The following is an 11,698-nucleotide window of genomic DNA, read 5'->3' as shown; positions in this document are numbered from 1 at the left end:
TGAGAGAAGCACAGCCCCTGGCACCTGCCGAGGGCGGGTCTCCGAGGCTGGAGCCTGGGGGTCACCCCCAGCTTGCACAGGCGGGGAGCCTCATGTCTGGGCCCCGCTGCACTCACCAAGTGCGGGGTCTGAGCTGGCCTGAGAAGACCGCGGGCTCCCAGCATCTGGGGTCCCAGAGCTGCTGCCTCATGACCATCCTCTGGCCGCTGACAGCCGGAGACGGGCAGATCTCAGGAGCCAGGGATGTGGGAGTCTGCCTGCAGCTTTCACTCTCCAAGACAAGCTCGGCTGCCTTTGAGATCCCACCTCCTTTTGCCAGACCAGGACCGAGCCCGGGAATAATGCAGGTGCGCAGTCAAGGCCCTGCTGGCCTCATCAAGGGGTCCGAGGCCCTCAAGACACTCAGACGCACTCAGGGAATGAGATGTAGAGAAACGAGAGGTGAGGGGGAGGAGAGAAGGCCAAGGGAAGAGGCCATCCTGTTCCCCGATCACTATTTATTATCCGGTGTGAAACAGGAAAATTAAAATGTGCGGCCGCTAGCAGCTTAATTTAATTGAACGCCGAGGAAAAATGAAACTTGGGACAGGGACAGTTAAGGAACAATTTTAAAGATGACTGAGCGGCAGGAGTTATCTTGAACTCCCATGGGAAGGAGCTGTTCATCTGTGTGAAATCGATGCTCGCGGGCGACCTGGGTGCAGGGAAGGCGCTGAGGCCCAGGGAGTGAGGGGGCAGGTGAAGCTGGTCCATCGTCTCTTGCAAGCAGCTCTCAGGATGCGTAGGAGGGAAACCAGACTTCGGCAAGCTCAAAGGCATGTTCCCAGGAAGGGCAGAATGTTCCCGAGGGCAGGGACAGACGCCAGGAAGTTCTGCTGTGCAGAGCCAACCCGGAGTCAGCTGGCCTGCAGGAGTGACGATAAGGCTGTGGGCGCGGGGGGCAGCGGGTGTGGGTGCGGCCGGGCCAGCCGGCTCATCACAGGTCTGCAGAATTGTTTGAGACCCGGAAAAGAAAAAACAAATGGCTCCAAATGGACAAAGAAAAGTGTAAAGTCGGTATTAATAGTACTTCCAAAGCCAGATTAGGATTCTTCCCCCAGGAAATGTGCAAAGCGAAATGTGGTACTGATGGACGGGAGCTGGGGCGGGGGCAGCGTGGGCCCCGGGGGAGAGATGCAGCTCCTGGATGTGGTGGCCGTAAGCGCACACGTGGTGAATCACGTCAGCCTCTCTGGTGCCCCGTTGTCCTCACCTGCAGGATGGGAATGACGAAAACCGCAGGCTATGCTGGGGCTGAGCTGGCCGAGGTTCTGCTTCCGCGTGCGTGCCCGGCGTGGTTGTTGTCAGATGGAAACCCTGGTTTTGGCCCCGGGGATTCCAGAGCCCTTCAGAACTGGCCCCCCTGCACCCCCCCACCCCCACCCCAGGGGACCGCCCGGCTCCCCTCTGATCTCCTCTGAGGAGTCTCCTGGAAATGACGGCCTTCGATGGTGGGGCACCACATCCCTGAAGACCTACTTGCAGAACAGATGACGAGCCAGCGTGAGGCTTAGTGAGACTCTCCTGTCCTTTGGCGGCCAGGGCATAAGAGGGGCCACGCCCCGGACACGGGCTGCTTCAGGCGTTACTTCGTTCCACGAGGAGACAGAGCCCAGGAAACAGCTGCAAAAGGGCCACCAGAAGGCAGAAAAGGCAGTCTCCCCGCCCCCGGCAAACCGTGCAGGGCTAGCTGGTCAGGGTGGAGCTGGGGTTGCAGGGCCTGGACCCCGGGCAGCTCCTGACGGATGGCACACTTCCGCCCGGGACATCATCGGCAGCAGGTGGAACGTTCAGAAGTTTGAATCTGCTCCTGTGTTTCCTCCATTGGCCCCTCGGGGGGTTTCCATTTCACCTGGAATGAAAACCGAAGGCTTCTGATGCCTCCCTGCTGTGGGAAGGGGGCCTGGTCCCCACCCTCTGTCCTCGGCTCACCAAGAAGGCTTCCCTGCTGGCCCTTTGGCCCTGCCTCAGGACCTTTGCACATACACTCCCTTCCACTTGGAACTGTCTTCCCACAGGACTGTCCCCTTACCCTCTTCAGGTTTTGCTCAGAAGCCCCCTTTACTGGGAAGACTTCCCTGATAGACACATTTTGAATCTCAACTTCCCGACCTCAGCTCCTCACCCCTGATTTGTACTTTCCTTTATAGAAGCACTTTTAAAACAGATGGTATATTTTAGTTATTTATTCTATTATTGTCTGCCTCTCTGACAGAATGTAAGCTCCGTGAGGGCAAAGGTTTTTCTCTTTCTCTCTCTTTTTATTTGTTTGTTTGTTTGTTTATTGTTTTTTTTTTTAATTTTTTTTTCAACATTTTTAATTTATTTTTGGGACAGAGAGAGACAGAGCATGAACGGGGGAGGCGCAGAGAGAGAGGGAGACACAGAATCGGAAACAGGCTCCAGGCTCCGAGCCATCAGCCCAGAGCCTGACGCGGGGCTTGAACTCACGGACCGCGAGATCGTGACCTGGCTGAAGTCAGACGCTTAACTGACTGCGCCACCCAGGCGCCCCTTGTTTATTGTTTAATGTTTATTCATTTTTGAGAGACAGAGACAGAGCACGAGTTGGGGAGGGGCAGAGAGAGCAGGGGACACAGAATCCGAAGCAGCTCCAGGCTCCGAGCTGTCAGCGCAGAGCCCGACGCAGGGCTCGAACCGAGGAACTGTGAGATCATGGCCTGAGCTGAAGTCGGATGCTTAACCGACTGAGCCTCCCAGGCGCCTCTCTCTCTCTCTCTCTCTCTTTCTCTCTTTTTAAACTTTTATTTTCCTAGAATTTAGGACAGTGCATGGCATATGGTGGTTAATACATACCAGTCAAATGAATAAACACCCTTGAACTTTTGTCCCCAAGACAAATCTTGTTCTTCTAAACACATTGGCAACGAGCGTTCCCCACCTCTGTGGAGAAGGGCCCGTGTTTGGTCATCAAGACCATCTCTGTGGGTCAGGAATTCCTGCCCAGGAAGGCATCCTCGGAATGTTAGAGAGAGTAGAGCCAGCTGGGGTGGGGGAGGGGGGATGGCAGGGCCCCATGGAAAAGGCCCTCTAGCTCCAGCCTGGGGTAGACAGGGCACACAGTGGTGCGGGCTTGTGCAGGAAGGAATCTTACTGTCACTGAAGACAAATGTGCCCAAGCAGGATGGGTCCTCAGGTCCCTGTTCCCATATGGTCCGGAGCTCCTTGGCCACACCGGGCAGGGAACAAACTCAGGACAGGCTGTGCGGGTGGGGAGCCCGGGGACCCCAGCTGAGGGGGGTGAGCAGGGGCTCCACTGGACAGCTGCCCGCAAGCCCAGGCAGGGGTGGGGGCAAGAAGGCAGCACCAGCCCTGGGGTGGGAAAGATGGGGGCTGCCTGAGTTGGGACCCAGGGAGCTGATTTGACACAGGGTGGACGGCGGCCAGTAGGGGACAGAGGGATTCTAGAGAAATGCATGCGGCCACCCAGTCCAGAGGGTTAAACACAGGGCAATGTCAGAAAACCAAAGGTCCCATCAGGGGGGGATTCTAAACGTTGGAGCAAAACAGTGTCCTAGGCAGGCCCAGAGTGGCCTCTGGAGGTGTCTGGGAGGGAAAACGTTCCTCCCGGCCCTCCTGCGTTGGGATCATCACCCATGACTCCTTCCTGACCGGGCTGGGGGGCGAGGCTGTCACCACAGCTCCAGGGCAGCTGACCCTCCAGGGATTAGCCGAAAAGCCATGATGACAGGAGACCTAAAGACTCCTGTGCTGTCTTGTCATCTCTGGGCCACAGCGGCCCAGCTCTGGGCTTCCCTGCTCTTGGCACACGTGTGTGCCCACCGCCCGGCAGGGAGGCCCCCACATGCTAGCCCCCTGGCTGGACAGCTGCCCCCGCCCAGCCCTCAGCCTCACAGGCTTCACCCCGTGCTGGCTGGCTGCTCCCATGGGCCGCCCCAGGAGCCCCGCGTGGCCAGGTCTTCCTGTTGGCCTGTGATGCGTGTGGCCGCTGGAAGCTGCTGTCCGTCTCCTCTGTCTGCTGTCAGCGCCGTGCGTCTGCTTTGGGTCGGGATCCCTCCTTCACTGGCAGGGTGACCAGGAGGCCTTCAGAGAGCCTGCAGAGCGAGGTAACAGCAGACTGACAGGGAGGCTGCTCCCCTGACCTGCTTTCTCCAAGGAGAGGGGACCAGAGTGACCGGCTTCCCCCACGTGACTCCAGGGCCACACGCTGCTCCTGCGTCAGCAAGGTCCGGCCACGGCCTCTCCTGCCTGCTCGAGTTTGCAGTTTTGAGGGCAGGACTGGGTTCTCCGCCTACAATCCTGGCACGGGGTTGGGCACGAGACTATAGTCTTAATTAGCAAACAAACAATGAATGTGGAAGCAATTGTCGGACCCCCTGTCCAAGTGCCCTCTGGAACCCCCACCACTGTGATCTCTGGGGGAGGTTTGAAGTCACTGAAAACAAAATAGCAATAGAAAATGCCAGAAGGGGCTTGTATCACCTTTGTTCTCCCAACTCACCATTATAGTTTACAAACACGCACACACACAAGGGTAAAAATAATTGGATACACTGTACTCCCCTGGGGGGGCACAGCCTGGTTAAGGAGGGGCAGGCAGGAGGTCGGGTTACCATTGAAACCTCAGGGTGGCCCCTTAGGTGCTGTCAGCTGCCAGAGACAGGAGGTGAGGCTGTAAGCGGGGGCGGGCGCATGAAGCCACAGCTACTGGGGAGAGAGAGGTGAATCCCGGCGCAGGCTAAGGTTTTCTGCTGATCGGAGTTTCCATTTTCCCTTGTAGGAGCAGAGAGCATATGCGAGAAAACTGGGAGGGAAAATACCTGAGCATTCATTTTTCTCCTGCGTGGGCCACAGGAAAGATGCGGCGTAATTCCCGACAAAACGTGGCTGGCAATCACAGAAGATCTCTTGCCTGGCTGGTCGATGAGGCACCTACCGCAGTCTAGGATGGGAACCTAATTGGGGGACATCCTTAGGGCATTCAGAAGACGCACAGTGGCTGAGCCCCTAGGCACCTGCCCCGGGGAAATGCAGATACGTGTGTGCGCACACACAAGCTGGTTCAGGAGAGCCTGAAGGAGAAAACAACCAATTCAATCATCAGTTGGCGAATGAATACACACAAAGGAGGGATATTCAGCCATAAAGAGGAATTTGGATACAAAAACAAGGAAGGACCTTGAGAATATGCTGAGTGTGAGAAGCCAAGCACAGAAAAGCCTCAGGACACAGGATTTTCCCTGTATGTCAGATCTATGTGGGTGGGACAGAGGTTAGCGGCTGCCTGTGGCTGGGAGCAGCGGTAGCTGACAGGCACAGAGTTTCTTTTTGGGGGTGATGCACATGTTTTAAGATGGGTGGGGTGACGGTGGCACAATTCTGTGACTGTGCCAACAGCCACTGGCCTGTGAGCAGGAAAGCCCAGAATTATATGGCGTGTGGATTCTATGCCAATAAAGATATTTAGAATTAAAAAAAGGGGGGGCGCCTGGGTGGCTCAGTCGGTTGAGCGTCAGACTTCGGCTCAGGTCACGATCTCACCGTTTGTGAGTTCGAGCCCCACATCGGCTGTGTTCTGACAACTCAGAGCCCGGAGCCTGCTTCGGGTTCTGTGTCTCCCTCTCTCTGCCCCTTCTCCACTCATGCTTTGTCTCTCTCAAATAAATAAACATTTAAAATAAAAATAAAATGGAAAGGAAAGGAAAGGGAAAGGAAAGGAAAAGGGAAAGGAAAAGGAAAAGGAAAAGGGAAAGGAAAAGGAAAAGGAAAAGGAAAGGGGATCGAGGTCTCCTAAAGTCTCCGTGGTAGCTGTGTGCGTGCTGGCGAAGGAAGGGGTCTGGCTTCCCAGAGGTGGTCATTGTCCCAAATGTGGCCCCCCTGCTGGCTGCCTGCCTGATGTCCACCTCTGCCTTTCTGCTGACTAACAGCCACTGCTTTGGCCCAGGGATGGCAGGTGCCAGGGAACAAATACTCCCATGCCACGGGTTCTCTGGCAACCCCCTCGGTGGTCAGGTGACACATTCTGGCCGATGGGTTTTGGAAGGAAGTCACTGGCATACAGGGGTCCCTTCCCAAGTGAGAGAATAACCAGAATAAGGAAGGCTCTGGTTCTTGTGCTTTTTTTTTTTTTTTAATTTTTTTTCAACGTTTTTTATTTATTTTTGGGACAGAGAGAGACAGAGCATGCACGGGGGAGGGGCAGAGAGAGAGGGAGACACAGAATCGGAAACAGGCTCCAGGCTCCGAGCCATCAGCCCAGAGCCTGACGCGGGGCTCGAACTCACGGACTGCGAGATCGTGACCTGGCTGAAGTCGGACGCTTAACCGACTGCGCCACCCAGGCGCCCCTGTGCTTTTTTTTTTCTGCACAAAATGTGGACACAACACCGACTATCTTTCCATTGCTCATAACCTGTCCACTCCGTGCTCTTGGAGGTGGGGGAGTCCTGGGGAAGGGAGAGGACGGGGTCTCCACTGCAGACCTCAGCACCCCTCCCTACAGCTCCTGTGGGAGTAGCAATACCTCCAGGACCATGCTCTCATTTCCCACTCCCCAAAGCTGGGCCTGGCCCTACGGAGCCCCCCTCCCCTTCCTCTGCCAGCACGCCCTAAGCTGCTGTATTTGTGGCACCAAACAGAGGAAGCAGCAGCAGAGGTGGCTGGAGGAGGGGCACAGGGCCCTGGGGTCCCTTCCCGACTCCTTCTCGACAGGCCGTGCTGGGCAGGCTGGCATGTCGGAGCAGTGGGACAGGAACTCGTGGATCACAGCTGTGAGCCTGCTGCATCCAGGAAGCTGGGGTCCTGGGCAGCACCAGGGACAAGTGTGAATAACTCCAACTGAAGTGACAAACGCTGTCCTGGTGACCGAGCGCTAACATTGGAACACCTAGGGCTCACTCGCCGGACCACAGCCATCCTGGACGGGCTGGGACTAGACTAAGAGGAGAGAACGTGTCTCTGGGAGCTGGTGCCTCACTTGAGTGTCCAACCATGGTCTGACCTTGGGAGAAAGAGTCCTTTCCTCAGTACACTGGAGTCCTTGCCCCCGGGACCTCAGAATGTGACTGTATTTGGGGTTCTGGTCTTTAAAGAGGTGATGAAGGTAACAGGAGATCATAGGGTGTCAGGTGAAGGAGAGGAGGGGATGGGGACACAGACACATCCAGAGGGACGCCGTGTGAGGACACGGGGACAGGATGGTGGTCCACATGCCAGGGAGAGAGGCTCAGGAGGAACCGAACTGCTGACGCCTTGATCTGGGACCTCCAGCCTCCAGGACTGTGGGTGGGGAAACAAATGTCTGCTGTTCAAGCTCCCAGCTGGTGGTACTTGGTGCGGCAGACCTCACACGCCGATGCGGGGGGTACAGAGAAGCACTGAAAGGTCTCCAAAGGGGGACCGCACACAAAGCGAACATACCCCACAGAGTCAGAGGCCGTGAGCTCAGGGTTCCAACAGAGACCACAGAAGAATCCAACGCCGAGTTCCTACCTGCACCCATGTGCCCCCAGCCCTGTCTAATGTGGTCCGGCTTTGCTTCCTGCAGGGCTAGGAAATTTGGAGCCACAAGTCAGGGCCCCTAAACCAGCCCTGGTGTTTGCAGCCCACCTGAGCCAAGCCAGGTCCCGGAGGGAGGTCCGCGATGGAATGAATCACCATGTCCCAAATCGAATGACCTTCCAGAGGACGGGGCAAGGGGGAAACGGAAAGGAAATCGCCCATCAATCGTTTGGAGAGCTGGGGGTGGGGGGCTTACAATGCCAATTCCAAAATACCATTTGTGACACAAAATACCATTTGTGAACATGTTTTCAACCCCATCAAAGAGGAGGGGGTCGGGGGGAACCGGGGGTGGGGGGGAAGTAAAGAAGAGAATTCATGTGACGGAACCAGTCTGTTTTCACACATCGTGTTTCTGACTATAAGGTAGCAGACAATTCCTTCAGAGAACTTGGAAAGGACGGTGAAGATCAGGGATGGAGGTAAGATTTCTCACGAACCCACTGAAGACGGTGGTGTGTTTGGGTGCGATCCGCGGTCTGGATAACCCGTGCACGTTCCCGTCACCGAGAATCACGTTGTGAGGACGTCTCTGCCTGGTGATGAAAATAATTCCTCCGAACGTGGGTTCCGCATCTTCGCAACAGCCCGTCCGTGATGGAGCCACAGTAAATGCTTCATTGTTTATAGGAACGAGGTTCCTCCTCCGTCTAGGTAAGAATGCCGTTAGTGTATTTGTGGTTGGAACTTCACGATCACCTCTGATCTGTCTGGCAGGGCTGTTCCCAGAGCGGGAGTCGCTGAGCGGCAGACGCTGTGGGGCGCCTCACTCACACGGTCAGAGCACTGATTTGCCCAAGCAAACTCACGGTGTGTGACCCCACCGTGCACACTGTGTCTGCGGCCCCTCAGCGGACAGCACACTGACATCATGAGTGTGCCATGCACCCCTGCTGGCCGTCCTGCTCGCGACCATTCGGTCACGTGAGAAGGGAACAGGATATCTGATTTTTGGTAAACTGTTTTGGGTTTCCTCGGGCTGCCGTGGCAAAGTACCAACACCCGTGTGGCTTAAAAGACAAGACTTTATCTCTCCTGGTTCTCGAGGCTGGCAGTCTGTCTATTCTCCCCTGGTTCTGGGGGCCGGAAGTCCAAGATCTGGGTGCTGACAGGGGCACGCTCTCTCCACAGGCTCCAGGGTACCATGCTTCTCGCGTCTTCCAGCTTCTGGTGGCTCCTGGCATTCCCTGGCTTGAGCATGTGTCACTCTAGTCCCTGCCCCGGTCTTCACTGGCTGTCTTCCCTCCGTGTGGTCTCTTCTTAGAGGGACACCAGTAACTGAATTAGAGCCCGCCCTAATCCATCATGACCTCATCTTAGCTTGATCACGTCAGCAAAGATCCTGTTTCCAAATCAGGTCCCGTTCACAGGCACCAAGTGTTAAGTCTTCAGCGTATTTTTCAGGGGGGGACACACGTCAACCCTGCAAAAGCTGTCTGGTGATCTCACCAGCGTTCTAAAGGAAGAACTCACTTTGCTGTGTAACCCAGACCTTAGCACAGCTGGGAGGTGCCAGCCAGAAAATCCCACCGCTGGCATCTGGACTGCAGGAGGCCAGCAGGAACTGGGGAAATCCGTCTTATTACCTTGCTAGTCCCCAGAAGGCATGCCTGTATTTAAATCCACTTAAAACCAAGCTACCACAAGCTTTCCAGATGATATCCAGAAGGAAGGGTCTGCTCTAAGGAGTAGATAAGAATGATGTGCACTGAACACATGAATTATGAGTATGTAAATGATGCTCCAGAAGGAGAGAAGGAGAAGGAGAGAGAGGAGGTGAGGGATTCCTTCCCCTTCCTGGGGCACTATGGGAATCCTGATCAGTGCATTCCCTGCTTTGGGGGACATTCGTCACAGACTATACAGGGGGAGCTGGTGCCTGTACAAATAAAGAGGTGCTATCAGGGAGGTCAAATGTGTGCATTTCAACAATGCCGGCCTCCAGGCTTCTCTCTGAACCAGCCCAGGAATCTGATCTTCCCACCAAACCCATCCACAGATCTAAGGGAAGTAAGGCTAGACATCAGACGCTGACCTTGGTGCAGAGCCTGTTACCAGCAGCCTCCAAGCACATTTGGGACCCAAGCCATTTGCCACACGTTTAATTTGCAGCTGGAGCAGCCAATTCATAATTCAAATGTTACTGCCCTAAATTGCACACACATTTGAGCAGAGTGGAGATGGAGAGATTTGGGTGCTTTTAAAGAAAACCCATAAAGCCCCCATTTCTCTCCTATTCTAGTGAGTTCTGCTCTCCTGAGCAACTTTTCAGCTCCCTGAGAATAGCATGTTTTGAGCAAAAGGAGACTGCACAAATGAAAGAAGAAAATTAAATATGAAAATTTAATTAAATCCCTCTTTGATCATTCTTCCTAGAACTGACGGAGGGGCTGTTGCCACTTAGCCACAAATAAGATAACCTCGAAGGCTAATTAGAATAAGGGACCGGCCTCTGAGGTGGGAGGGAGACGCTTATCACCCGCTCAAATGGGCCATTCTGATGAAAGCGATACTCCAGTCTTCAATTACTTGCCATTTGTCCTTTGTCAAGTCTCATAGATATATAAAGTGTTCTTTGTGCCTCCTATAAGACCTTCCAGCTTTTGTAGGACTCCCCAGAAAGGGCTGGGCGCCGTCTACGGGGTGAAGGGCCTCAGCAGCTACATGGGAAGTTCTACTCCTTATTTTCCAGGGCTGCGGGGGGAACTTAGCCTTTAAAACTAGCCCTGCCCCTCCCATGCCTGGGAGCTGCATTCTTGAAGGGAGACAATGACATAGGTAAATGAAGGACCAACAAGTCAGGGGGGAACCGGAAGCCACCCCATGTGGGTCGGGACACTAATGTGGCCCCTGCACTCTGACATCCCATATGACGGTAGTCACCTTCCCAGTTAGATGGAGCTTAGGCCAGTGTAAAAAGTGGGTGTGCATCAGGGCGCTTGGGGGGCTCAGATGGTTCAGCACCTGGCTCTTGATTTCGGCTCAGGTCATGGTCTCATGGTTTGTGAGTTCGAGCCCCATGTTGGGCTCTGTGTTGATGGTGCACAGCCTGCTTGGGAATTCTCTCTCTCTGCCCCTCCCCTCCTTGTGCTTTGTCTCTGTCTTTCCCTCTCAAAATTAATAAACATGAAAAAAGTCTTCGCAGAAAGTGAATATGTCTCTGTATACACACATGAACACAGGCACAAACATAGAGACACATACATGTACACACATAAGCACACACGGTAGAAGTCTGTGTCTGGAGAATATCTTTAGGAAGATACCAAAAATGGTTTGTGTGCTGTCCCAAAGTTAGAAGTCTGATGTGAGCCCTACATTTTGGGAAATATGCTAACTTAACAAACTTTGTTCTGGGATGAAAACACCCCCCCCCTGCCCCCCGCCGCCCCCGGGGGCAGATAAAGGAAAAGAGAGGAAGAGGAAGCTGAGTTCAGGGTCAAACACAGGAAAACATCCCTGATCCAGGCTGTGGTGGTGTGGAATTCCCGATGGCATAATTTATGGGGTGATCAAAGCCTTCCCTGGAACGATTTATGAGGAAGTATTTTGCTAAGCAAATCATGTTGCAAAGGATTTCAGGGGCATTGTTTAAATTATTAACAGAATCCATTGTTTCGCAGCGTTTGGGGAAGAACATTTTCATACAACTAATATGATATTACAAACTATTTTAAACAATTGCTTAAGGACCCTGTCTCCCCTCGCAATTTATTGAACCACATCTTTGTTTAACTTGCTTGAAAAATTACATAATAATTTTTATTATATTTATATTATTATAAATAGATCTGTCTTTAATTCTTTGAAGTTAATTTTTCATTAACTTCGGACTGGTCTTCTCTCTTTGTAGCCCAAGAGGCAGAGAAGTGCTCCGGTGATCCCTCCATGCGCCAAACCACCCCAAAATTTGCGGCTTAAAACAAAGATTTAATGCTGGTTGTGATTCTCTGAGCTGACCGAGCAACGTGGTGGCTAGGCTTGCCTGGGCTCACTTGTAAGGGTGGGCTCAGTTCTGGGGTCTTTTGGGGCCAGGATCAGCTGGGACAGCTCCACGTGGTCTTTTGTTCAGGCTTCTTCCTGGCATGGTGGTCTCAGGAAGCATTTCAAGAGGGTG

General features: G+C 53.9%; 1 long non-coding RNA gene across 1 annotated transcript; it reads right to left on the bottom strand.

Moving 5' to 3' along the window:
* Positions 1-590: 590 nt before the first annotated feature.
* LOC131493707 (uncharacterized) lies at positions 591-5,058 on the bottom strand. The gene is made up of 3 exons (XR_009252808.1): positions 4,842-5,058; positions 1,519-1,891; positions 591-1,252 (listed from the first exon to the last, which is right to left on the bottom strand). It is a non-coding gene; the product is annotated as an uncharacterized LOC131493707 (long non-coding RNA).
* Between the last annotated feature and the right edge of the window lie 6,640 nt (positions 5,059-11,698).

The sequence above is a fragment of the Neofelis nebulosa genome, chromosome 2 (assembly GCF_028018385.1).
Source record: "Neofelis nebulosa isolate mNeoNeb1 chromosome 2, mNeoNeb1.pri, whole genome shotgun sequence".
NCBI classification, from domain to species: domain Eukaryota; kingdom Metazoa; phylum Chordata; class Mammalia; order Carnivora; family Felidae; genus Neofelis; species Neofelis nebulosa.
Note: the sequence above shows the minus strand (reverse complement) of the source record. Positions and strands in the feature narration are given on the sequence as shown.